The following is a 24,712-nucleotide window of genomic DNA, read 5'->3' on the forward strand; positions in this document are numbered from 1 at the left end:
CTTCATAGGAGTTACACTTGCAAAAATGCCGAAATACGTATTTCTTAATTTCTGCTTGAGAAACCAAATACCAATTTTCGGAGGTCTAGCTTCAATATTACCTTAATAGTGACATATTTTCAAAACATGTTTCGTCCTACGGTATAAGATTCACACCCTCTCAAGGGTTAACAAGTCATCTGTGCTTGTGCACTGAGGTGACTAACTTTTTGTCCGGTGAGCTTATGAACCCATTAAGTAAACGCACTATATGTGGTCTAGCTGTAAGTCTACAGGCTTTTTAATGTAGTTTTTAGATCACTGGTACGCTCTCCAAGTGTTTGAAAAGTGGCATAAATAGAATGAATAACTCCCTACAGAACAGCAGGTTTGGGAAAATGACCTCATTTAAAAATCTGTATAGATTAAGGACCCAGCTAAAAGAAAAAATGTAATAATGTTGTCGTCGACGGGATGCAAAACTCAGATCTTCTATCCTCCCTTTTGCCTTGATGTTTGTTTTTTATTCTTTCTTTTCCATAACTTTTAATGTGTTTTCAGCTAATTTCTAATGAAACAATTGAGTCATAAGCACCAGCGTGACAAATAAAGGAAGGAGAGTGGTAATATGTAAGGGACCAAACATTGGTTGTCCGTCATCAGAATTTGCGTATTTATCCGTGCAGCTTGTGTAAAATATTTGTCGAGGTGAACAAATAGCGGCATGTTTGTTTGTACTCTGCGGTGGTCTCATTAGTGAACGTGTGTGGCAATTTTGCCATCCACAATATTAAAAATTGCAAAAAACTTCCCGTATTAACGTGCGTAGCTAATTTCTCCGCCTGCCCTGGCTGTTTACTCATTTCATTTATTCGTTTGAATCTGTTTGCACCTGCTCGTTGACGCGAAACGGCAGTGTCGTTACCGTTCCCTCCATACATCGTAAACAAAGAACAAAACGGTATCCTTTAGTCCTACTGCGTAAAGAACATAGGTGGTTACGTTCGCTGTTGAAAAATAACCTACCAGTCAAACTCCAGAATCTGGAAACTCATTTAAGATACAACTATTTTACCTTTCGCGTTTCAGAGAGTATACACACAAAAAGAAAAAGAGAATTAATTAAAAACCGCCCTTATTCTACCTAAGAGAGAAAGTTGACTGCTTTTTGGAGGTTGACAATAGTTCTTTCCTAAATAGATGACACAATTCTAGTTTGTGGGGAGACCTTAACGGATGCTTATAGTAGCAGGTTTAAATGGTTCAAATGGCTCTGAGCACTATGGGATCTAACATCTGAGGTCATCAGTCCCCTAGAACTTAGAACTACTTAAACCTAAGTAACCTGAGGACACCACACACATCTATGCCCGAGACAGGATTCGAACCTGCGACCGTAGAGGTCGCGCGGTTCCAGACTAAAGCGCCTACAACCGCTCGGCCACTACCGCCGGCTAGCAGGTTTACCTTTTGTCTTCGAATTTTTCTCTTTTTCGTGTTTCCGCTGAACTTCTGAGCACAAGTTTGTTAAAGTAGTTTTTGCCATACGGTACTGTCTGCGTTTTCCTAAGAAGATATATCAGGAATGTGGTATGTTACTACACTACTGGCCATTAAAATTGCTACACCAAGAAGAAATGCAGATGATAAACGGGTATTCATTGGACAAATATATTATACTAGAACAGACTTGTGATTACATTTTCACGCAATTTGGGTGCATAGATCCTGAGAAATCAGTAGCCACAACAACCACCTCTGGCCGTAATAACGGCCTTGATACGCCTCGGCATTGAGTCAAACAGAGCATGGATGGCGCGTACAGGTACAGCTGTCCATGCAGCTTCAATACGATACCACAGTTCATCAAGAGTAGTGACTGGCGTATTGTGACGAACCAGTTGCTCGGCCACCATTGACCAGTTGTTTTCAATTGGTGAGAGATCTGGAGAATGTGCTGGCCAGGGCAGCATTCGATCATTTTCTGTATCCAGAAAGGCCCGTACAGGACCTGCAACATGCGGTCGTGCATTATCCTGCTGAAATGTAGGGTTTCGCTGCGATCGAATGAAGGGAAGAGCCACGGGTCGTAACACATCTGAAATGTAACGTCCACTGTTCAAAGTGCCGTCAATGCGAACAAGAGGTGACCGGCACATGTAACCAATGGCACCCCATACCATCACGCCGGGTGATACGCCAGTATGGCGGTGACGAATAAACGCTTCCAATGTGCGTTTACCGTGATGTCTCCAAACACGGATGCGGCCATCATGATGCTGTAAACAGAACCTCGATTCATCCGAAAAAATGACGTTTTGCCAAGCGTGCACCCAGGTTCGTCGTTGAGTACACCATCGCAGGCGCTCCTGTCTGTGATGCAGCGTCAAGGGTAACAGCAGCCCTGGTCTCCGAGCTGATAGTCCATGCTGCTGCAAACGTCGTCGAACTGTTCGTGCAGATGGTTGTTGTCTTGCAAACGTCCCCATCAGTTGACTCAGGGATCGAGACGTGGCTGCACGATCCGTTACAGCCATGCGGATAAGATGCCTGTCATCTCGACTGCTAGTGATACGAGGCCGTTGGGATCCAGCACGGCGTTCCGTATTACCCTCCTGAACCCACCGATTCCATATTCTGCCAACAGTCATTGGATCTCGACCAACGCGAGCACCAAAGTCGCAACACGATAAACCACAATTGCGATAGGCTACAATCCGACCTCTATCAAAGTCGGAAACGTGATGGCACGCATTTATCCTCCTTACACGAGGCATCACAACAACGTTTCACCAGGCAACGTCGGTCAACTGCTGTTTGTGTATGAGAAATCGGTTGGAAACTTTCCTCATGTCAGCATGTTGTACGTGTCGGCACCGGTGCCAACCTTGTGTGGATGCTCTGAAAAGCTAATCATTTTCGTATCACAGCATCTTCTTCCTGTCGGTTAAATTTCGCGTCTGTAGCACGTCATCTTCGTGGTGTAGCAATTTTAATGGCCAGTAGTGTACTTACATAAGCTTTCTGTGTAATTTATCTGTATGTGAGATATAGAATATTCTTTTATCAAAAACTTCCTCCTCGTGTACTTTTCCTTTAGATGTGGTATTCAACTGGTGAGCAGAACTAAGTGTTGGTTGGCCCGGTGCTGCGCATGTGAATGGTGTCACGAAACAAATCTTTAATCTTAGTGAAATGCTTAGTTTGAAATACTGAAAATTACGTAACACGGAGTGCAATCTCTGACTTGAAATATCTGCGAAATAAAATACAGCTCAACTCAGTAGAAAATAACTTTTTAAGTTAACCCACACTGTTCATTGTAAATTAATCTTCTTTCTTTGTACAACAGCTGGAAATTCTGACCACCTACTGGTTACTCACATGTTATGCAAAATAAGATCTGCGCTGAAATACAAGTAACTTATCTCATGCTCATGATATCGTTTTGTGTCTGGTGTATTGACGTTCTCAAGACCAAATTGAAATCAGCAAATGCAGCAGCTAAAGAAAATTAATCTACTCTAATTTTTTCTTCCCTTGTCAGAAACAATCTGTGTCTGCATGTGGCGTAAGATGCAGTGCACACGCAACAAAATATTTTAAACTTTGCTAAGGATGATGAAAGAGGATATCACTTTAAAGACAATTGTTCTTCAAACATTAAATTCCTATTATTGTCAAAAAAGACTATCCATCATGAGAAGATTATAGCAAGTCGAAAATTCTTTCATTGAAAAAAATTAGAGACTTACAAGCAACTGCGTAATTTGTGACATAATGAAAGCAATGAGATCAAATTAACAGAAATCAAGAACATTATTAGTTATCTAAGGGACAAAGATTTCCTTCAATTGATAGTTCTAACAAACATACATTTCATTCTTGTACGTACCTGGATTGCCTTGAAATATTACCACAAATATCTTCTCCATCAATACAATCAATAAAATAGTTTGTAAACAAGTTTATTAAACAAGTATTCCAGATAATTGCTGCCAGATTTAAAAATATCAGATCTCCTTCTCCAAAACTCAACTGTTCGCTTCTACGTCTCTAATACGAGTGTTCTAGCGCTGCTCAACTAACTGGCGGCCAAGAGTACCACAGATTACATTAAAAACAGAGTCAAGGATCTTATCCGCTACTAGTGTAGCGCATTCTTGCACTTTTTCCCAGTACAGTAAAGGTGAATTATTTCCAATGGCAGGAAACAGGTGAAAACTTTACACTGCCTGCATACTTTCCCAGCAGAAATCGTATCCAGGCATTTCCCGTTTGCCCAAGTTTTTATTACTGTTAATGTTGTGATTCTTACTTTCATTAACTTGGTGGGAGATTGTCTAATGGACTTGTTTGCTCCCACTGGGGGTTGTCTGAATGACTCTGCAGTTTGGATTTCCCCACTAATACCGACCACAACAATTCAGCTGTATGATGTACAGTGTGTAAAATGCCATGCTCATGCAGTTAGTCGCAGTCAAACTACTGCAAAATAAAATCTTTGTTTCTTCTCGAAACAGTAAACATAGCAATGGTGCAAAAATTTCTTTCTTTAGTGGTGAATGAGAAATTTTAAAGCAATAAACACTACCGGTGTGGTTTAATAAGTCCAGTAAAAGAATAAGAAGAAATGTTTGTGTCGTTAACTCTCGACATAGTCTCCTTTGAGGAATACACACCTGGTCCAGCGATCTTCAGATTTTTCATCCCGACGGAAAAATAAGTTCTTTCAAACTCTGCACTGCAACTATCAGTTACTCATTTCATGAAAATTTCTTCCCAGCAAACCAAAGTTTCAAGTTAGAGCACAGGAAGATGTTACTTGGTGCTAAGTCTGGTGAATAGGGTGGATGAGGAACCATTCAAACCCAAAGTAATGCACTTTCGTCATTTTTATCGATGATGTGTGGGATGATGCGTCATTATGGCAAAAGAGCACTTTTTTGCGTGCCAACCTTGGTCTTTTTCTTTCAGCCAACGCAAGTTTCAAATTATCCAATAATGAAGCATAACATGGTCCAGTTATGGTTCCGTCTTTCTCCAAATAACCTTTGAGGATGATTCCTTGGGAATCCCAAAAAACAGTGGCCATCACTTTACCAGCTGAAAAATGTTCTTTGCCTTCTTCCGTGCAATTTCACCTGCCTTTGTCTATTTTTTACTGCCCTTTTGACGCTAGTGTGTAACGATTGATCCAGGTTCCACCAACAGTCAGAAACTGGAGCAAAAAGTCTTGCGGAGTTCGATTGCACATCGTCAGATATTATGTTGAAATATTGGGCGGATGCGGATGCGTTTTTGGTCGACTGTGTGCAATTGCGGCACGCACCTCACAAATAGCTTCTTCATAGCCAGTTCTTCTCGCAAGATATTATGCACTCGTTCAGCTGAGAAGACTACAGTCTCAGCAATGTCACGAATTTTCATATGTCGGTCTTGCATTACCATACCATGGATTTTGACAATGGTTTCCTTCGTGGGGACCACAATTGGACAGCCAGAGCGCGCTTCGTTTTCTGTGCTTGTCCAACCACGTTTAAATTCATTAATCCAAAAGGAAATAGTCTTCAACGATGGTACAAAGTCAGTGTGAACTTCATCCAACTCTGTTTTTATTTGTGCAGCAGTCCAACCCTCCCAAGGAAAACGTTTAGTAACAGCGCGAAACGCTGTTTTCTCCATTGTCAATCGCAGTCTACACACTAACCAATTCAGACGGTTGTCAACAATGAACTACAAATTGAACAGTGTTGAAATTCTTTATACGATCTTTGGAATAACCAAGCTTACCAACCATGAAGTCTCAACATAAATGTTCCATTCCTCCATGGAAGTTTACGAGACTTATCAAGCAACCCTCACTATCAGAACGCACACTCTTCAGGCTCTTCGGTGTTGCACATAGGAAAGGCAACAATGACAGAAAGTTGTAGCGACATTCAGGAAAAGCGTCAAGAGTTTGCGGAGTGACTGGTATAAAGACATATAACGTACTGCGTGTAAATAAGCGGATGCATATATAAATAAATAAATGTTCAATTACACTTTTGACAATAAATGATGGGAAAAAAGAACATCTGTAAATCACCTATCAGGAACATACCGAAGAGACTTAAGTGTAACGACCACGTTAACTTATAATATTGCAGTGCCTGTGTTCTGCAGAATCAAGATTCAGTTTTCCTTCGTGCATGCATGTCCGAAGGAAAAGAGCATCGTAATTCTGAGCAATGCAGGCACTGTAATATCGTATTTATTCGCCGAAACCGGCAGGCGACTTTCAATTAAAATATCGCCTCTTTACGGGAATACACACAACAAATGTGCGAATGCAAGTTGTACACACATTGTTGACGACTTACGAAAGTTTGTGTCTGGCCATGCTCGGATAGCCTAATTGTAAGGAAACTGTTCGCGATAAACGGGAAATCCGGGCTCGAGACCTGGTCCGGCACAACTTTTCTTAATCGTCATTTTGTTACATACCAGATGGTTGCCCACATTCGTAACATTATTGTAGCTGTAGGGCAACTCTGTAGGTGAAGAATGGCCGTCCTTTCCGCCCCATTTGTTGGCCGCCATCTGCTGTTCGTGACTGACTGAAGTCGCGTCACGTGACGCTTAAAGCCATATTGAGCCTCCGGGTCACGTGATGTGGCGTAGGACGTGTTATGTATTCCGGAAATTTCCAATGAAATAATGCCGCAGTGCCGTGCTTTCAGCTGCACTCTTCAACTTGAGAAGGGTAGGAAACGGTATAGGATGTCCACCGAAAGGAGAGATTCAACTAGAAAAAAAATTTAGGCATTAATGTAAATCGTCTTAACATTTAAGTTTCCGTTATATTAAGTAAGAAAGAGCTGCAAAATTGTAACTTGAACAATATCTTTATCAAAGATGCTTAGTAGTGATGTCGATATCTTTTATTCGCTGCATCTGTTTGAAACGCTCAACAGTTGTGAAATATGGCTGATCACTGTTTCATTTAATTTTGTAGTTAACGTTAAATATTTCAAAAATACTGAAGGCTTCCACATTCGTTTACTTGGGTTTATCACATCGTTACAACAAACAAAGAACTGAAAACAAGATAAAAAACGGAAAAGACATGCAAATGTAACAGAAACATACTAGACTAAGGGAATTCAAACATAAATATAGGACACAATACGTGCATCAAAACAATGTCAGTCTATAATTAGGCAGTAAGTTCATAATCTAAACACTGTAATATTTACATTACTTACAATAATTACACTGTGGTAGAGATATGCATCTGCGGGCTGTTAGATATCAAGCAAGAATATTGTGAATGATTCAGACTTGGGTGATACACGTTTAGGTGGATATTGTTAACTGTATGTCCATTATCCCTCAAAAATGTTTCAAATGGCTCTGAGCGCTATGGGACTTAACATCTGGAGTCATCAGTCCCCTAGAACTTAAAACTACTTAAACCTAACTAACCTAAGGACATCACACACATCCATGCCCGAGGCAGGATTCGAACCTGTCACCGTAGCGGTCGAGCGGTTCCAGACTGTAGCGCCTAGAACCGCTCAGCCACCCCAGCCGGCCCATTGTCCCTAAGGTAGCGTGTAATAGTTTGTTTCAGCAAAAAGTCCTTGACAGAAATACAAGTATATGTGTAAAAATGTATGTATGTATTTGTGTATGAAATTCCACATCTCCTAAATCATTGGATCGATTTCAAGCAAATTTAGGACACATACTGCTTATCGTCTGGAAAGAAGTACTGAGGTGGCAAGTACTACCTAGCCTCCATAACTGGTGGGATAGGGGTGAAAAAGTGTTGATACCTTCTGACGTCTAGGCTGTCCTATGCAACTGGCATGTTGTGTGGGTAGTATCAGAATGTGTTGCATGGGGTATGTGTTTCATGGGTATTACTGCGCAGAGGGTGGAAGGGAAGGGGGGAAGGAGGAGATGGGCATTATTAAAGAAGTAAAGAGATGGACAGAGAGATGGGGAGGAAAAGATGGACAGAGAAAGGAGGTGGCGGAGCAGATTATATAGGAGGGAGGAGGAGATAGACAAAGACATGGGGAAGAATGAGATGGAAAGAAACAGAGAGGTAGACAGAGAAAGGGGGGAGACGGAGGAGGAGCAGATGATGTCTGCACTGTATGGCCATATGCATACTCGGTTAAAGCCTTGGGTGAAAGGCTAGTAGTATATAGAACACAACGACCCTGACTTTATAAAAAAAAACCGTAGATTACAAAAACTCTTAACCTCATCTCTTAAATACTAGTTGCTGCGGGATGAGTCTGGTCCTGTAATAGTATTTATTTATTTATTTATTTATTTATTTGCAAGTTTCCTTTAAATTTTGTTCACAACATATGCTCTACAATGATTACATTTACTTCCTCGGTGGTTTTGGTAGTATGGGCGTTAGACCGTGGTAAAAGCAAGTTTCTGTGCGTAATATTTCCACTCCTAATGCTGGAGACGTCATCAAAGGATATAAAGGTTTAATGGTCACTGAGAAAGTGTCCAGCTTTAGGAGACGAAACGTTACACATAGAAATGTACGGCTAAAACCACCAGGGATGTGAAGACTGGCCGTCTAAGCCTGTACAATATTGCGGTATTTGTCCTGCACCCTTGATATTTGCTAGTAAAGAAGATTTTTCCGATCTGATGTTGGCTACCTTTCCTGCTGCTGTCGCTGAGGATTCAAGACAATACGTTTAAGGCTAGTAACAATAACAAAAGATATTTGAGCTCAAAGCTGTACCAGACACTATGAAATGTATCACTATCACCGTTAATAAGTGATGCTAGTGCCAAAACTGGGGTCGGTTCTCGTCGTAAAATATTATTTCATCGTATTTAGTTTACATTTCTTATTTACTGAGGGTTAGAGACATTTTGAATGAGCTAGTGCTGTACCTCAGCAAGACGTGAAGTAGCGGAGCTCGGTGCTTTAACTGAAGCCGTTGAATACATCGCAGCGATCAGTGTATGAGCAGCAGCGTGTAACTCTCGGGCTGTAATCTCTCCCTACCAGTCGCTTCTTTCCTTTCTCACATATAAGTAATGTCTCACCTCCAGAGAATTTCTCCTGTCTTCATCACCGTGGCAGCGTCGGATTTGTTGTCGTACTGCAGGTTTTTGTGCCGAAAATTGCTGCTGAAATATACTGGGACAGGTGGGACGGTTACAGGCAAGAAATAGTTAACAGAACTGTAGCATCATTTAGCTATATTCTTCAGTTGTGTGATAGGTGAAGCAACATTTCCACTCTGCACAATATTGGATTACTATTGGAAATAGCCCTCTCACACACAGGAAAATGATAGACCAGAAAAATAACTAAAAGACAGAAGTTCGCTTCGCAGCCCATTGATGTCATGAACTGAACGACAAGGTGGCAGCGGATCAATTAACTGCCATGCTTGCAAACAAAGGAAATCGTTTCAGTTTAAACGAACTCGGGATAAAAGTATACTCGGAAAGAATATTATTTGTTAACCATCCATGAGAATTCTAGGTATTCATTGCAAGTGGGGTGTATAGAGCGTAGTTTATATCAAAGTTTTAACAGCGCGTTAAGGGGAAGCCAATTTGTAGCGTCATCCCGGGCCTGCGTGGTTTCTAGTTTCTGAATTTATAGCAAGGCCGAACTCTGCAAGTTTCAAACCCAAAGTAATGTAAGTCAGAGCACCAGAGCATGCTGCGCCAGTGTACACGTTGAAACGAAACAAGTGAACGTATTAGGCTAGTGAGTCGAGTGAAAGGGGTGGGGGGGAGGCAGTTTTCTAACCTGCGTAGTGTGCCTCTGCGGCGAAAAACATACAGCGGGTGGCCAAAAATTCGGAAACACCAAAATCAAACCACATTACCAGATCTAATAGGGTGGAGAAAACCCGTTCGCATTCGAAACATCTTCCAGTCCTCTCTGAATGGATTAATACGCTTTCAAGGGAATTTTATACCACACTTCCTGCAAAATGGTGGCAAGTGTTGGTAACGATAATGGAGGTGGACAGCGATTACACACATTTCTCACCAAAGAATACCACGAAGGCTCAATAACATTGAGATCTGGCGGCTGTGGTGACCAAAAGATACGCAACAATTCATCCTCGTGCTCACACACCAAGTTCTGCACAATGGGAGCTGTGTGAACAGGCCTTGTCGTCTTGGAACAGAGAAACACCACTGGGAAAGAAACATTCTGCCATGGGATGGACCATATCAGCTAAAATGGTCCCATAATCATTGAAAGTAATGCCAGCTTGCAGAGTAACCCTGGAGTCCATGGAGTACCACGATATGGCTGCCGAAATCACTACCGAACTTTCTCAACTTTTAACTCCTGGAACATAAGCGCGGCTAGAAGTTGGAAACTGTGAAACAACATTCATCCGACCAAATGACGTTCTTTCATTGCTCCAAAGACCAGGTTTTAGGGCTTCGGCACCATGTGTTCCTGTTACGGACATTTCCGTAACCGGTGTGTGGTTTTGGAATTCCACGTCGTTCAGCAGTATCCTGCTTCCGGAGCTCCCTTCGTGTTGTTTTGGCGCTGACAGGGTCTGTAAGTGCGACATTCAGTTCTGCAGTGACTTTTGCAGCTGTAGCCCTCTTATTTTTCGACTCAATCCTATTCGATGCCCGTCCGTCACGTTCAGTAGTTCGTTCTAATCGTGGAAGTCCCTCAGGTATGCAGTCAGAACTTTACGTGAGACCTCAATTGCCAGGTTTTCCAAGGTTTCAGAAGTCTCTTCGTGTCTTAATAGGTCGTATGTGTTGTTGTTTGGTAGTTGTTGTCTTAATGCACCTGCTACATCATCGAAAAGAGGGCACCCGTAAACCACATGGTCGGGAGTACCCTCCGATGCGCGACAGTCACACTCAGGTGTAGCCCTTTTCCCAAACCGACATAGATATGTAGGGTAGGGCCCATGACAAGTGAGAAAATGAATTAGACCCCGGGTTGGTTCGAGGTATCTCATGCCTAACCTTGCTTTAACTATTGGCAAGAGTCTGAAGGTTCTTCTGCCAGATTCCTCCATTTCCCATGATTCCTGCCATAAGATCAAATGTTTATGGGACATAATCGAGAGGTCAGTTCGTGGACAAAATCTTGCACCGGCAACTGTTTCTGAATTACGGACGGCTATAGAAGCAGCGCGGCCCAATATTTCAGCAGTGGACTTCCCACGATTTGTTGAGTCCATGCCACGTCGAGTCGCTACACTCCGCCGGGAAAAAGGAGGTACTCCATGACTTTTGTCACCTTGGTGTAATGATTCGTTGGTCATGCCAACAGGTGCGTCTATCGACCTAGTAAAGTTTGTAACCTACAGGCGGAATGCCTCCGTCGGGAAGCCGGCTGCGCTTTAGCTGTACGGACCTTGGAGGAGTCTCGGTAGCAGGTGACGCGTATCCACGACCAGTGGCAGACACAGAGGGTGATCAGCGGGCGGGGTGTGATCGCCGGTGACGGATCGCGAAAGCAGCAGCTCGGATCGGTCTAGAAGAGCCGGCATGCCTGCTGGCTGTGCAGCCTGGGTGGCGGCGGCCCTGCAGGCTGCAGGTGTGTGGGTGGGTGCCTGGCCGCTCTGCTCTGCAGCACTTGGCCGGCGGCCAGGCGGGGCTCTGCGGCTGGGCGGCCCCGGAACACAGTGGCGGCGTCCGTCCCGGGCTTCCCGCTGCCACGACTGCCGTCTGGCACTGTAGCTCCACACACGCACACACACACACACACACACATGGCGTTCAAATCCTGTCTCTGTCCAAGTCACGATATTTCCAATGATATTCTTCTCGCAGCTGCCTCCGCCATTCCCGTCGGTAATTACACTACTGACAGCAGCAGCTTCACTGGTCATATTGGCCTAAATGCCGGAATGTTTAGACAAGGAGTGTCCAACCCTTAAAATTACTTGGGCCTAGGGATTGCGGCTATCGCTGAAACAACCGGTTTTCGGTTACATTGTTTTTTTCCACGTTAGTTTAACCTGACTGTCGAAACCGCTCAAAACAACTGGTTTCTGAAATAACTGATTTTCGTTCTTTTTTTTTTATTCCTGTTATTTCCTGTATTAAAAGCAGTAATCGAACAAAGACTAAAAATTTTTCACTCACTCAGTTTCAAGTACATAGTCAAAATACAGGCAAATAAAGCAAAGAATCTTTCCACCATTTGCTGCTTTGGGGAAATATGATAAATAGCCGAAAACTGCAAAAAATCACCAGTACTGACCTAGTGAGTATAATTTTTTTTAACTCTGCTTAAAATTCGTGTGATAATCGGTCATCATAGCACTATTTGGGCATTACGAATAGTCAGTGCTACAGGATGAAAACTGAGGTTTAAGAACTTTGTTTTTCATGTTAATTTGTCCGATTTCAAGGGCTACAAGCAGATAAAAGGTTATTGTGTACACACAGGCAGCAGAGCGGCTACTTTCTATTTTTATTGTTGCTTAGTTTCTAACTTAATACTGTTATCGTAATTCCTTCCTGATTATTATTTCCTAGAAATGGCGGACAGATTTTTAAACAGAATGAAATTTTTACTCGTCAGCGGAGTGTGCGCTGATATGAAATTTCCTGGGAGATTAAAACGCCGGCCGATGTGGATGAGCGGTTCTAGGCGCTTCAGTCTGGAACGGCGCGACCGCTACGGTCCCAGTTTCGAATCATGCCTCGGGCATGGATGTGTGTGATGTGCTTAGGTTAGTTAGGTTTAAGTAGTTCTAAGTTCTAGGGGACTGATGACCTCAGATGTTAAATGCCATAGTGCTCAGAGCCATTTGAACCATTTGAGATTAAAACTGTGTGCCGGACCGAGACTCAAACTCGGAACCTGTGCCTTTCGCGCGCAACTGCTCTACCAACTCAGCTACCCACGCACGACTCACGACCCGAGATCACTACACTGCCAGCGAAAGGCAAAGGTCCCGCGTTCGAGTCTCGGTCCAGCACACAGTTTTAATCTGCCAGGGAGTTTCAGATCATTAAAAATTTCAAAGCAAATGAAGCATTGTACTTCATTGCTCCTTCACTTCATAAAAACATTTTTAGGCTGGAATTGGTGCCGTTCTGAGATACAACGGATGTTCGGCGAGAATACAGAGAAACTGACGTATAGATCAGCTGGGAGCATGGGTTGCACACAACACGTACACGCATACCTTAAGCCACGATACACCCTGCAACAGGGACATTATTGTCTAAGCAATGCTGTACCTATTCTTATGCCATGTGTTTGTTCCTCGTCTCTGTTGGCACTGTTATTAAAATAACGCTAATGATTTTCAAATGGTTCAAATGGCTCTGAGCACTATAGGACTTAACTTCTGAGGTCATCAGTCCCCTAGAACTTAGAACTACTGAAACCTAACTAACCTAAGGACATCACACACACTCATGCCCGAGGCAGGATTCGAACCTGCGTGGTTCCGGACTGAAGTGCCTGGAACAACTCGGCCACAGTGGCCGGCGCTGATGACTTTCCCATTTTCTATAACAACGCAGTACTTCAAACCAATGCAGATTTTACAAATAAAAATTACTTCTTTTTTAAAAGAAAGGTTTCTATAAAGACCAGAAATAAAATAATTGTTAACGCTTTTGCATGAAAGATGACGGAGTATCTTTATTATAAAAAACGGCGAAATGATTGATTGCTGCTATGGCTGTCTGATATTACTTTTTACTCGGTTATAACCGATGCCTAACAAATACCGAACAATTCCGGTTATTGAGAACTAAAATACAGGTACCAGATTTAACTGGTAGTTTTTTTCTGTCGCTACGTATGCCACATTGGGCGAAGACGAGTATTTTTGTGCCGCATGTAATATACTAAACAGTAGCCGGCCGGGGTGGCCGAGCGATTCTAGGTGCTGCAGTCTGGAACAGCGTGACCGCTACGGTCGCAGGTTCGAATCCTGCCTCGGGCATGGATTGTGTGATGTCCTTAGGTTAGTTAAGTTTGAGTAGTTCTAAGTTCTAGGGGACTGATGACCTCAGAAGTTAAGTCCCATAGTGCTCAGAGCCATTTTGAACTTAACAGTAATGTTCAGTTTATCATAACTATTCATAAATGCAATTTTATGGAAATCTTTATGCCCACTTCGTGGACCACTTTGATACTTTCTTTTTAGCCACATGCGGCCCGTGGGCCGCAGCTGGAGACCCCTGGTTTAGACAGATTCAACAGTTGAATGGAACTCGCTGAATATAGAGACGTGTCACGCCATTAGCGCTCTAAATGAGACCTGTAAGTTCCTTTTATGGTGTTGGAAACACTAGCAGCCACTTTGCAGTCAAATAAAATTGGAGGCTTGTAATACAAAATATTTTCCATATATTGAGGCGGGGGGAAGAGGGAACTGAGCGGTGGTTCTCCCACTAAGTACCGATACGTTACACTTTATTAGCACCAGGCATTTATAATTAAAGTGCAGTTACTCACGGAGGTCCAGTGTGGTTTGTAATTATGGTGTAGCAACTAAACTTAGTTGGTATTCTAAAGCATTAATGAGAAACAGATTTACGCTGGAAAACAAAGATAGTTTCAACTGTGTGCACCAGGTGCAAATCTGGCGCTGTACACTGTTTGTGTGACAGTATGACATCCACGCTGTCATTTGACAAGCCACAACGTGAGTGAATAGTATGGCTATTGAGAAGAAAAGGAAGGGGGCAAGGAAGCTTGGGTTCAACGTCTCGTCGACATCGAGGTCATTAGAGACGGAGCACAAGCTCGGATGGTGTCAAGGATGCGGAAGGAAGCCTGCCGTGCCCTACCAAATCACAACCCTGGCATTCCGGAGCGATTTAGGGAAATCACAGAAAACCTAAATCTCGATGTCCAGACAAGGATTTGAACCGTTGTCCTCCGGAATGCGAGTCCGGTGTGTTAAACACTGCGCCAACTCACTCGAGAAGACAGACCGTGTGCTATTAGTGAAACTGTTTTTGTGTACGGCAGCAGTCGTATTGTTGCCTTGAGAGAGTATCGCCGATGAAAGGTGTGAGAAAAGGCCTGAAGCCATTAAATGGTCGACAGAAGATGATAATGAAATTTGCAAACACGTGTGAGCTTGGTGTGCCTCCTGGAACTGTAAGGTATCCCATCCCTTGAACTCATTGACGAGATTGCTGTTACTGTTAACTGGCAACGCAGAACGTGCCCGCGATACTGCTTGTGCATTGTCACGAGAATTGTCTACATCATGGTCAACAGCACGGAGAGTTTTGCGGTCTATTTTACTCAGGTACCTGTTGGAGATCCAGACGGTGCTGCAACTGAAACGTCTTGATCCACAGCAGTATTCTGAATTTGCTCTACGGCTTCTGGCACGAATCGATGTTGTGCACGAAGAGGCATTACGCTCTCCTTATGTGACTGTGTGTGTGACTGTGTGGTGTGGACTCACATGCGCTGTGAGGTGGCTATAATAATGACCGTGGCATTCGTGGCCGGGAGACCCCTCGCGGGGCGGTTCGGCCGCTGCTCCACAAGTTCTTTAACGCCACTACGGCGACTTGCGAGTGAATGAGGATGAAATGATGAAAGACACACAACACCCAGTCATCTCGAGGCAGAGAAAATCCCGGACCCCGTCGGGAATCGAACCCGGGACCCCGTGCGCGGGAAGCGAGAACGCTACCGCAAGACCACGAGCGGCGGATGGCTATAACTTCGCACCTTACAAACTTTGCCGTGATCTACAACCACAATTAGGTATCATTTGACAGGTTGTACATCGTATATATGAATATTTAAAGAAGACCGACATTGTCACATACGTCTTGTAAATAGTTGTTAACGCTTTTGCATGAAAGATGACGGAGTGAATTTATTATAAAAAACGGCGAAATGATTGGTTGCCTATATATACTACCAGAGGTTGAAACGCTAGTGGAGATGAAACGACAGGCGGAACTTAATCCCAGGGTGGAAAGATTCTCGGGTATGTTCGTCCTGCTTAAACACAGGAAGTAGCAAGCCAGACGCTGGGGCACCTGAGCGCTGGAGCACAATAGAGTCGAGGCCGGCCGGTATCGTAGCGGGACCGGAAGGATAACCAGGAACTCTGCAAATCTTGGACACTGCTGAGAGGAACGAGAAAGCATAACCTCGGAAATCGAACAGACTAGGTTATTTCCAAGGATTTTTACTCAGAAGCGTATCATTGTATGAGTATAGATATTCGCTCGCAAACTTTCTGCGCTGGTGACTATAGACTAAAATATGGTTGGTCGCCGTTCAGAAGAATCTCTAGAGATGGAGAATATTCCGGGGTTTCGAGAATATGATTCGCCTTCTGCAGTTACGAGGGAGGGGAGCCGAGTCTTGCTGGGAAGCCAGCGGTGGAGAGGCGAGGTCTTCCGTTGTGAGCGCCCGTATGTGACGGTCGCTCGGTATCAGTTTTGCTGGTACAGACGGACTTGCTGTCTTTGGTCTCAGGAGAGTTTATAGTTAGAACGGTTAGGCACTGTACTGATGCGAACTTACACGATTCTGGACTTCGCTTCCAAGTTGGAAGTCGTCGTTGAGTACACATTGTTCAGTGACTGAAAGCACTTCTTCTGCCTATACTTACGTTGAGACGTTATTTGAACTCCGTCCTTGTGGCTGGGAGTTCGCGTTTCTCGTCTGTAAAACACAGAGAGGAGAAGACAGAATTAGAGTGTATTAGTCAGAGGACCTCCTTCTGCCGGCCTAGCGTTTGAAAGAGTCTTATTTTGTGGCTTCCAACGTCGCAGACGTGTACGAGAACAATAATTTAGACGAACCAGACACAGTACATAAGGTGATATTGCTAATTGCTTCGGCTTATTAGGGCTATAAAGCTAAACGGCTATGATCACGATAGTTAATTTCCACTGAGGTTCCACACCACTGGAGATCATCTTTGAAAGTAGTGTCATGTAGTGTTTGGTACGTAGATGATGTCAGTGATTTCGCGTTATTTATTCTAGATCGCGTGGCAATAGAAAGGGGCAGAGTTGGGCAGTTGACCAGCAATTTTTAGTCAGGAAATATTGACAATTGCAATAAAGGGTGTTTTTTAATCTACAATAAATGTATAATAAGAAACAACGTTCATCATTTTGTGGCATTAGTTACCTTACTCATTCATTTATGTTGAGGTTATAATTTACATGTAAAGAGCGTTAAGAGAGCCTAAGATCTACTTCAGTGGGATAGTCAGACAGGGCCAAATCATCATCATTTTAGTGTTCATTATTTTCCGTTGCGCACACTAATTTTACACCTGCCTGAAGTAGCATCTTGGAGTGCCCTTATTCTCGGTCCGGTTTTATAATATATATAAAAGTAGACACCCAGATGGCATGTCAAGTGCACCGAGACGTCCGCACTTTATCGAGATCTCCTCGTACAGCATTTGGTTCCTGTTTCGGGAGAGCGCAGCTGTGTAGAAATCATTCTTTTCATGCAAGATGGAACAACGTCTCATGTCGCTCGCGCAGTGAAAGATGTGCTTAACGTAACCTTAGGCGAACGTGTTCAGATATTTTCCAGGCAAAATAACCTGATCCGAATCCACGTGACTTTTGATTCTGGGGGTATTTAAAAGAACGCGTTTCCCGGGAAACGTTTTGGTCTCTACTTGATCTGAAGACCACTATACAGGAAGACGTTTCTCAGATTCCACCGGAACTGCCGCGAGCTACTGTTGGTCACGTCGTTTTACGGGTGTAGCATCTCATCGACGTCTTTGGTGGTCGTATGGAGCAAATTGTGTAGGCGGCCAGGAATAATAAAATCAACATGACGACCTTTTCACGTGTTTGACCTTTCTTGCCCACGTCCCGTTCCTACTCCACTACATATGGAAATATTTCTGTTTGTGGTTTTTTTTTTCTTGCAGTCATAGCGCCAGATTTGTATATCGTGGCCAAAATTGGAACTAATTTTTTCCCGGCGTAAATCGATTCCGCATTAACGCATTGGCATATCTACCAAGTTCCGCCGCCATACGATAATTACAGCCCACATTGTACCTCTGTGAGTAGCTGCACTTTAATTATGACCTCTCGGTGCGATACAAAGAGTTTGGATGCTGTGATGTTACAAAATAAAAGTGATGTTGTTATTCAATGGAAAGTTGGAAATTGAGATTTAGCTTACTGTTTTATCAATCACCATTGGCGTAAGAATCATGGATTGACCATTGTCATAAAATATTGCATTACGAGATGTGAATAGTTTTTACTTGCAGTTTCGCGTAGCTTGAGGCAGTCACAACTAGCGTGCTATTGATTAAGAAATTGCGTTATCGTCTTTCTAATTACTTCATGATCGTAGATACGATCATACCCGGTTGTGAAGTTATTGTTATGACAAAACAATTTCCTAAGGGACCAGAAAGTTCTTAAGGGCGCAAAAAAAACTGTAACATCACACAAAAGGGAAATTCAATGTTAAAGCTAATGCAAGAAGATGATAAGACAGTTTTCTTTTTATCAATGTAACACGCACATTGGACTGCTGATCTTGGTGTCTGTAATATTAGCAAAATGCATAATTAAAATGAAAATAATACTGAGGAGATAATAGGAATGAGCACTGCTAAATGATTCAGTATTCCCAGAACAAATATTTATTATAACTAAAACCTATATCGTACCTTAAGCTTAGTACTACAATGACGGTAGATTTTTATGTCCGTATCATGTCCATTGAGCGCTCTTTTATATAGCCATTGTCTTCTTTGAGTCGCTCGTGCGTCGTCACGATAAGTTATAACAGTTCTTTACACTTCACTCAAACTTAGACATAACACGTTTTTATACATTTAGTAAAAATTTGATCAGACTGCCACAAATATGCGTCCGTCTTACTTGAGAAAAACAGTACAAGTCTTTTGCGCTCGAGGCTTCATTTGTTCTCCAGCGAACAAAATAGTGAAGGATCACATATCTATCCGTATCTTCCCGTTTATTATATTGCCGCCCAAAGACGACGAATTACATTATTTAGAAAATTCCACCGTCGCTATGCGACGCCTTATTATATATTAATCATTCTTTATAAACAAGTATTTGCCTTCTGGCTGAATTTGCTGTTTTAATTAAGCCAAAAATAGCGAATATCACAATGCCAAGCCAGTACTAAGAAAATAGAAAGTTCGAAGGAATATATAATGATTCTGCTCACGGGAAACAAACTTCAAGACAATATTGTAAGAAGTACGTAAACGTGGTACGGGCTATATGACATTGTAAGAGGCATTGGACAGGGGACTGGAGGAGATAGCCGAAACAGGGCTAGACGAAGTATGTGACATTCCTTCAGAATTACAGGGACCCTTGAAAGAGCCAGTCGTTTTAATACTGCTCATCCTGTTGTGTAAAATGAGTGAAACATGAGAAACACCCTCAGTCTTGAAGACGAACGTAGTAAGTCCGGTGCCAACGAAAGCAGTTCATAACAGGTGTGAATGTTACTGAACTATCATTTTGATAAGTCAAAGTTGCAAAAAACCGATATGAATTATTAACAGAAGAACGGCAGATCTGCGAGAGACCGCCTTCGGGGAATATAAGGTTGGGCTCCGGAGGGATCTAGAAAAATGTGATGCAATAATGACACGTTGACGTATCTTAGAATATACGATGAGGAGCGGCAAACCTGCGTTTATACCATACCATTTGTTGATTTATAAAATACATTTTGACAACGTTGACTGTAATATTCTATTCGAAATTTTGAAAGTGTGATAACAACGAGTGTGGCTCGTAGAATCTGCAGAAATGTCATTAATGCCGAAAATGAGAACTGTAAGTCCTTTTGGCCGGCCGGTGTGGCCGTGCGGTTCTAGGCGCTTCAGTCTGGAACCGCGTGACCGCTACGGTCGCAGGTTAGAAACCTGCCTCGGGCATGGATGTGTGTGATGTCCTTAGGTTAGTTAGGTTTAAGTAGTTCTAAGTTCTAGGGGACTGATGACCACAGATGTTAAGTCCCATAGTGCTCAGAGGCATTTGAACCATTTTTTTTTTTTTGTAAGTCCTTTTGTAAATGATGGAAGCCTTAGGAATCACTTTTCTGTCAAGTAAGACCCGAGGCATATAATCCAGAATAGTTTTCATATGTATGAATTTTTTTCTTAAAACTTTTATCCATTTTGGATGTGGAACACTGTGATAGTAACGAATAAAAGTTTTCGGAAATAATTGCAACTCTTTGTCTTTATGAGTCTTCGATTTTTATTTCCACGACCATTTTTGAATCTTCTAGCGACTCAGCACAAGATCGTACACTGTTAGCGTTTTGGGGGCCGTGTAGAGGTATTAACATTAGCATCACGGAGCACACTTTAGTGTGGAATACATAATTTATGTTTTCCAGTTACGTAAAATCAACAACACTTCACAAACGGTGCTACAACCAACAACTCCCATTTGCTTTCCAGGGTAATCGTTGAACTACCATAAAAGCCGTGGATGTTAGAAATTCTACACGATCCCCACAATACTATAAATAATCGGTAAAGTGTGTACCACCTGATGATGAGTCGCTAGGTGATGCGAAACGGTCACGGGAAATAAGAACTGAAGCATCAGAAGAGGCGACTGGTTGCAATTACTTCTTGAAGTGCTAAATAGTTGTTGTGCGGTATTTGATTAAGCTAGCCAGTAATTATTCAGCTTTAGTGAAGCGTCTGGTATCCATATATTACTAGCAGACGAAAGTAAGCAACCTTAGGTCTAATTGATGATACCACTCCCTTACAGAGACGGCACTGCCAATATGAGGACTGACCAACAGCTCCAGAGCAACCTGCGTGAGGCAGGCAGCTGATCGGTCGTGTTTTGCGCTCATTCTGCGATCCCTCGGGTGTTTTTACTGGGCAGCTGTGATGCCCTTTTCCTCTCGCGAAACAAATGATTGTGCTAATGCGGTTCATTAGCTCAAATGATTACTTCCATTCACTGCAACTCTTTTTGTTTCATTATTCACGAATTAAATACATTACCCTGCAGTGCTCGGCGTTCTGTTGAGTTACGTATTCACCGGTATGGGAAAGAAAAACAGACCTATATTTTTTTCCCTTTTTACAGGCAACCGCCGGTAATTATTTTCGTCATTATCACATTTTCGTACGATTTCTGCTGAATTGATGGCTTACGCAAACAAATCATTGTTGGCTCGTCATCTACACTCTGCGAATAACTGTGAAGAGCGAGGCAGAGAGAACATTTTACTTATCACATATTAATGTTTCTATTCGTTTCATTCAGGGATGCAAGACTGATTACACGCCTCTCTTTGAACTTTTATATGCCACATTAAAGCTACGCTACTTCTACAAGTACAGATCTGAAACTACACTCTAACACAAAAAAAGAAATCAACGACGCATCACGAAGGAATTATCATTCAGAATGGGACGGAAATCAGTGAACGTGATATATGTGCACGGACAAACAAATGATCACAGTTTCAGAAAAAAAGTGAATGATTTATTCAAGTGAAAGAGCTTCACAAACTGAGTATGTGAACAACACCTCTGGCCCTTATGGAAGTAGTTACTCAGCTTGGTATTCAATGACAGTGCTAGATCGTCAAAATTCCGAGCTCGTTGGAGGTTCCTGTCCACATTGCTCCAAATCATCTTATCCGGGGAGAGATCCAGCGACCTTGCAGGCCGAAATAGTGTTTGCCAAGCACGAAGCCAAGCATTAGAAATTGCAGTTGCTACCACATAACTTCGTCACATGCAATAAGCCGGAGGATACAGCCGAATACTATGCACTTCCCTATTCATAAAAAAACATGAACAACAACGCTCCGGTAGCCCTATGTGGATCGCCGCATGGCTTCTTCTGGAGTCATTGTAACGTGTTAATAGGTCGTTTCAAGATCATATACGTTATGATATTACTTTTATCTCAGGTTATGTACCGTTCAACAGAATCTTGGCAGATTGATTTTGTCAATACGGAACCCATCTGTTACGTTTCCTGACGATGGCCTATACATTTAGGCCATTACGAAATGCATTGTTAATCTTTCTTGTTGTTGCAAGCTTTAACTAACTTTCAGTAAATTCTTAGGTTAGCAAAGGTGTAAATTGGAGCAATTTCACCCCTCCCTCAAATTTTCTAAGCAAAACATACGCATGCTATTGGCTGCCTGTGTAGCTTTAATTACAAATAAATATTTTGTATAAAATTAAGTTATTTCATATTGAGTATTGAGGTAAAATAGCATCGAAAGTGGCTTAAAGTGAAGTAATAAGCCAGTGGATATGAAGACATCACGGGGATTGTCTGCTTCACTGATAACAGGCGACGCCAAGAATATTTATGCCAATCTCACTTCGTTTCATATAATCTCAAACCTGTAAAATGGTTCAAATGGCTCTGAGCACTATGGGATTTAACATCTATGGTCATCAGTCCCCTAGAACTTAGAACTACTTAAAACTAACTAACCTAAGGACTTCACACAACACCCAGTCATCACGAGGCAGAGAAAATCCCTGACTCCGCCGGGAATCGAACCCGGGCGCGGGAAGCGAGAAAGCTACCGCACGACCACGAGCTGCGGACTCTCAAATCTGTAATTTACCTTTTTGTTTGTTACTATATTTAGGGCAAGCAACCAGAAACCATAACATGTGTTCCAATAATTCATCCAAAAGTTAATAAATAATTTTAACCATTAATTTCAATGTTTCATGTAAAACGACAGGGTACATTGATATTTGACTATTAAATGTTACGTCGGTGAAGAAGATGTTTTACTCTATGAACATTTGCAGTATAATGCTTAATGTCATATCTTGCATACAACGCAAATATTATCTTTTGTTCCTCGCCATATCGGCATAATGTAGGAACCAGTTTAATCATAATTTTATAATCCAGATTGTCAGCACTCCTAGAAAGATGAAAAAGGTGGAGATATTTATTCCGTAAAACTGTGTAAATCAATATGTGTATGACTGTTTAGTGTTATGTTAACTTCAAAATCGCCCTGGTTATTAATATCGAGCACTGCCTGAATAACCTTATTCTAACAAAATTGGCTTTTTTTTTTTTTTTTTTTTTTTTTTTTTTTTTTTTTTTTTTTTTTTTTGCTGTGAACACTCCATTACATTTAACGGCATACGATCTTTACGTGAAGTATGCTGTCACGAATGATTTACAGAAGAATCGAGAAATTGGTTGTAGTGGACCTGGGAAAGATTAGTTTCGGTTCTGGCGAAATGTAAGAACACGTGAGGCCATACTGACCCTACAATATATCTTAGAACATAGCGTTTATAGATTTAGATAAAAGTTTTGCCTTTGTTAACTGGCATACACTCTTTGAAATTCTTAAACTAGCAGAGATAAGATACAGGGAGCGAAATGTTATTTACAGCTTATACAGAACGGAAAACACCGTTGTAACCTCTCTCCTATGTTATTCAATATGTGCATTGAACAAGCAGTAGGGGAAATCATGGAGAAATTTGAAAATGTATTATATTTGGGGCAACAGAAATAAAAACTTTACTGTTTGATGATGATATCGTAATTCTGTCAAAACCGGTAAGGGATGTGAATGAGCATTTGAACAAATTGCTAGTTACAAAATTAATATCAACAAAAGTAAAATAAGGGTAAACGAATGATAACACAAACCATGCTGCCCTTCTTCGAACTTTTTCGATATGCTTAGTCAATTCTTTCTGGTAAAGCACAGCACAGCACAGCAATACTACAGCGGAGGACTAAATAGAATAGTGTAGCCAGTTTCTTTAGGAGACCTGTTGCATCTTCTAAGTGTTCTTCCAATAAAATGTAGTCTTTGGTTTGGCTTCCCCACAACGTTGTGTATGTTATCGTTCCAAATTAAGTTATTCATAACTGTAATTGCTAGGTACTGAGTCGCATTGACAACCTCTAAATTTGTGTAATTTATCGTGTAATCTAAATTTAGCGTATTTCTTTTTTGTACTCATATGGATGACCTCACACTTTTCCTTATTGAGAGACAATTGCCACTTTTCGCTCCATTCAGATATCGCGTGTAAGTCATTTTGCAATTGGTTTTGATCTTTTGATGACTTTACTAGACGGTAACTGACAGCATCATCTGCAAGCGGTTTAAGAGGTATGCTTAGAGTATCTCCTAAAACCTTGATGTAGATTAAGAACAGCAAACGGGCTGTAACACTTCCTTGTGGATCGGATATTACTTTTTTTTACTCGATGATTTTCCGTCGATGACTGCATACTGTGATTTTCTGAGAGCAAATCTCGATCCAGTGGCACAACTAAAGAGATACTCCAGAGGCGAGCAATTTGATTAGAAGTCTCTTGTGAGGAACGTTGACAAAAGCCTTCCGAAAATCTGGAAATACGGGATCACTTTGAGATCTCCAGTGGATAGCACTCATTACTTCGCGCGGATAAATTGCTTTACAAGAACGATATTTTCTGGATCCGTCCTGACAATCTGTTAGTTACCGGTACCTTTGAGTTAATTAATAACGTCTGAACACAGTGTATGCTCCAAAATCCTACTGCAAATCGACGTTAGTGATATGAGTCATTAGTTCAGCGGATTACTTCTATTTGATTTCTTGAATACTGGTGTGACAGTGCAACTTACCTATGTTTTCGGTAGAGATCTTTCGTCGAGCGAGCGGTTGTATACGATTGCTAAGTATGGGGACTACTGTGTCAATGTGCCCTGAAAGGAGACTTACTG

This window comes from Schistocerca cancellata, chromosome 5 (genome assembly GCF_023864275.1).
Source record: "Schistocerca cancellata isolate TAMUIC-IGC-003103 chromosome 5, iqSchCanc2.1, whole genome shotgun sequence".
Taxonomy (NCBI): domain Eukaryota; kingdom Metazoa; phylum Arthropoda; class Insecta; order Orthoptera; family Acrididae; genus Schistocerca; species Schistocerca cancellata.